The sequence below is a fragment of the Prionailurus bengalensis genome, chromosome E2 (assembly GCF_016509475.1).
Source record: "Prionailurus bengalensis isolate Pbe53 chromosome E2, Fcat_Pben_1.1_paternal_pri, whole genome shotgun sequence".
NCBI lineage: Eukaryota > Metazoa > Chordata > Mammalia > Carnivora > Felidae > Prionailurus > Prionailurus bengalensis.
Window position 1 is genome coordinate 5,152,068 of NC_057352.1, and position 4,476 is coordinate 5,156,543.

The 4,476-nt window shown below is 46.6% G+C and overlaps 1 pseudogene; it reads right to left on the reverse strand.

Moving 5' to 3' along the window:
• Window positions 1-4,014: 4,014 nt before the first annotated feature.
• On the reverse strand, window positions 4,015-4,167 carry LOC122495314 (annotated as a pseudogene).
• Between the last annotated feature and the right edge of the window lie 309 nt (window positions 4,168-4,476).

Sequence of the window (4,476 nt, forward strand, 5' to 3'; positions counted from 1 at the left end):
GCTTTAGGGATACGGATGGGTGAAATAATGCCCATCACTCATGTAGGTCAATTTCCTACAGGACCATTATGCTTTCAATTAGGAATTGCCATCTCTTCAAAATTAAAAGAAAGCTGGGAAAGAAATTGTCTTTGAATGAGGTAAGAGAAGACTACGGTGTTTTAAAAGGTTCACCTACCTTCTGGAATCCTCAGATTGGTTGTGGACAGGAGGATAGCAACCCACGATTTGGATGCACACCGCTCGTTCCAGAGGGAGAATATGGACCTTATTGTCAAATATTTTTTTTAATCAATATCAACAGTCCACCTCTGCCAGGTCCAGACTGCAGAACCTGGGGGCAACACAATGTCTCATGCCTGGGTTCAGAACATGAGGAACGCCAGCTGGTTGGGGGGGGAGGGGGGAAATCCAACAGGGCCTGGGGCAGTGAGGGAGATGACCCCGGGACACCTCCTCACAGGGCGGGCTCTGGAGTTTAGCTGCCAAAGAGCAGCACATTCTCCCTGAAGACATCCGTCTCCATGACAGAACATAACGCTGAGCCCCACAATTCCAGTAGAAATGACGGATGCCCATCTTTTCGATTGCAATGGCCTCTGCAGAGCTTGACCCCAGGGATGTTGGAGTCTTAGAGTTATGAAACTATGATGCCCATGATACCAGCCCTTTCGGCCCCAGCACTCAGAGCCACTTCACACATCCCCTCTCCCCTGGCTCATCTCACCCCGTTCACATACCCGGACCAGGGCTCCACTTTTCTCCTTGTACTTCCTCTTTGTCTCTGTTTCTCTCTAACCACACCTCTCTGTGTTTCTTTCTTTCACTCTCTAGGTCTTCCCCAATTCCCCTATCACTCATCCAGTTTCTCTCTCCTTACCTCTTTGTCCACCTCTCCCCAGGCTTCAGGCTATCTGCTCTGTGCTTGCAGCCCTGTCCAGGAGCACAGGGAACTCCTGTCTCTCTCTCTCTTGTCATGTTTTGTCCCAGGCCCTGATCAAAATGGAGGAGAATCCCCCATACAGCAGCTGGTCATATTGACATTTGCTAAAGCAATGCTGGCAGAATGTGGACAGCCAGACATTTACCGTTGGTGGCCCAGCCATGACCCAAAAGCTGCTGGAGGGCTGGCTGCTTCCCTAAGCTGGAAGGAAAAAAGGGCTCACAGGGTTCAGGGTCCCTGATGTAGATTGGATTGGCTGATGTAGAAGGAGCCGTATGCTTACACCCAACTCTCCCTGGATTGTGTCGAAGGAACCTTTCTCAGACCATGGACCTCTGCCCTCCCCATGCCTCAATATGGCTTCAGGGGGAGCTTTATGGGACACCATGTGACTCGCCACAAAAATTGTGCCATTTGCCCCCTTGGAGGCCACCTGGATTGGTGCTATTGGTAGCAGCTGGTAAGGTGCACAAGGGCGCAAAAGCTGAATTAATGCAGGGCCTCCTTACTGGTCTCCTGAATCCATTCCTCACCATCAGAAGAGACCCTTTCCTGGAGACAGACACCTGCCCTGCTCATCAGCACAAACCACATCAACTAGCACATGTGCCATGTGCTCATGAGCATCAATCTATACATGAACAACCACCACCAGATCTCCCTAAAGGATGTATCCAACCCCTCAGATGGAACTATTGGTCCCTTCCAGGCAATACAACCCCAAAGAATGATCTGTCTTCGTACACCAATACTATACATTCTACCTGTTTGTTAACTGCATATACAAGGAACGCCAAAGTGTACACTTGATGGGGAATGAGTGTCGATTTTCCTGGAGGCAGACGCTGACATAGAAACACAACTATGACAAGTGTATTAGGGGATATTAGGAAGGACAATGTGGAGGGGACGGGTGGACAGGGAAAGCATTCAGACCAAGGGGTAGATTAGACACCATCTCTAAATATATAATAACCACAGCTGGTTTGTAATGGTTCAGTGTGCTCTTCAAATTTCAAACTGATTGCCCTCTATGTCAAAGTGATTGAGTTATTGCAAAGGGATCTTCTGTTCTTCTATATGCGTTTTTTCTTCTTCAATACATCTGTGGCCTTGGATGAGCACATATTTGTCAGGGTGCATTTGTGTGTCTACCTGTAATGGAAGAGGATTATCTTCAGATCCCTGAACATCCATATTCTCATACTTATCTTTTCCTTCCTTGTAAAGTAGGACCTGAATTTTAATAGAAAACACACAGGAATCTTTGTTGTATCCTTTGAAACTAGAATTGCCAATCTCTCAGCCTCAGGCATTATACCCTTAGTTTCATGAAATTGAATGAACATCTGTTGATGATCTTCTCTGTGCAGATACATTCGTTTCCACGCTGAAAAGGGTGAGTGCTCACTCATCCCATATATTTTACAAATTCCTCATGTGCTTAACCACCTCTTCATCGCGCTGACCTCAGAGATCAACATTATCCCTGCTTCTCAGATCACAAAGCTGATGCTCTGAGTTGAGGCTCTCCCCACTGAGAGCTGGCATTAGGTCTGAGACAAGAGGAACACACGCAAAGCCTCAGGAAATTGTGAGGGAAGTGTCGGAGATGCAAACCTTCAGGCAGGGTGGTGAAAGCAGGTTCAGGGTTGCGGTGACAGGAGTCCAGCAGGGGCATTTCCTGGTCAACCCTGAATTCCCCGCTAAGAGTGTGACTCAGGCTGAAGCCAAGGAAGCCACACAGCTAATCTACAACCTTTCGTCGCATTTAGTCTCACAGAGATACACACACTTAGGCACAGCCCAACATATGTATGTCCTAAGGAAACTTGAGGAATCTTAACAGTGTTTCAGTCAGCAGCACCCTTGCATTGAAAAGCCTGTGAGGCCATCTCTACATCTTCTCAAAGACTCAACAAGACAGTAGATGAATATGCTGAACATGTCAACTCATACTGTTCAGATCATCTTACAAATAGTCGAGGTGGAGGTCACTGAGGGCACCAATGAGCTGGTGGTGACTTATAGAGTCCATGAACAGTGATAAAGGGGATCTGTGGGGGAGGGCATGCAGGGTGGACCTGGTAAAAGAGGAGGTCCTCTTGCAACCATAAGGACCTACAGAACAGAAGCGACAGGTATGTTGGTATGACAGACAGAAGTAGAACGCCCACAGGAGCTGAAACACAATGAAGCAGGTGTCAGCACCTGGCCCCTTGTTCATTCACGGGTTCTAGTAGAATGCAGCATCAGTGCCAGAAAACTCTACCCTCCCACGAGATCCCACTTACAACCTGAAGGTCTCACGAGGACCTCCTATGAGGTCCCACCTACAGCCTGAAGGTACCAGATGCACAAGGAGAAACTACTGTCTCCACACATCACTGCACATGGTTACAAATGCAGAAAGCCAAGGAATCCTATTCTTGAAGATTGATGGCAGTAATGCCAGTCTAATAAAGGAACGTATTCCAGAGAGGCAGGCATCTGTGTTCAGGACACCCCTCTTCCACCAGATCTGCAGACTTTTTACTTACACATTGAGAACAGACAAAACATGAAGGAATGAAAGAAAAGCCCAGCACCACACAGAGATTCAGGGCCACCCCAGGGTCAAAGCTCAAATTGCCATCCCATTCATGTCCTTACTCTGCTTCCCTCACTGACAAAGACATCTTCTGTGCAAGGGCACAGACACCTCTGAGGAGATGGGGATTCCTGGAGTCCTGCAGGGGGCCTAGAAATGTGTTTTCTGAGAGAAACACGTTACCTGTGCACATTCATTGGTCTCAAGAGTGTTTACCTTAATTCACAGGTAATTCAGCTTTTAAATACAATATGAATTGCAGAGCTATTTTGTCCCATTGTAAAAGGGAGGTAGAAATTCTACGTAAAAGAATGAACAGAAACATGTCTCAATTTCAGGTGTAAAACTCCCATAAGGCATCATGAGACAAAGTACCAGTTGCAACTGTTCCCGGGACACAAGAGAACCTGCTCATATAAATACAACTGAAGAACTCTGTGAGTTACTGGCCCTGCAGGTAATCACTGATTCTCTCCCTTCACGACTGAAGTTCCACGTACATTTTCGATTACACATGCCGCTTCTGAAAATTCAGAGTATTTCCACCTAGGGGACAACTGGAGAAATTCTCGATGAGCAATAATCGCGCCTCGGATAAACCTCATTGGCTATGATACTGCCACTGCGCAAAGCTTGGGAGAACTCTATTGCACATTGACCAACACAGAAGGACCAGTAATGAGTTCTGAAATTTAACTAAGAACCCTCAACACTGCACAAAGCACACAATATAATGTTGGAAAGTGTTGTTATCTTTTCCAGTCACGAGGCTCATAGCAGACATTCTGAACAAATTCATGGCCTACTCTGAAATAGGAAAAAAAATGAAAAGAATCAGGATAATCCCATGCAAAGAAGGTGAGAAAGGTGTCCCATGCTCCAGAAGACTTGAGGGTGCAGTGAAGTGTCATTCTCCTCAAGTTATTTCCACAAACACAAAGTG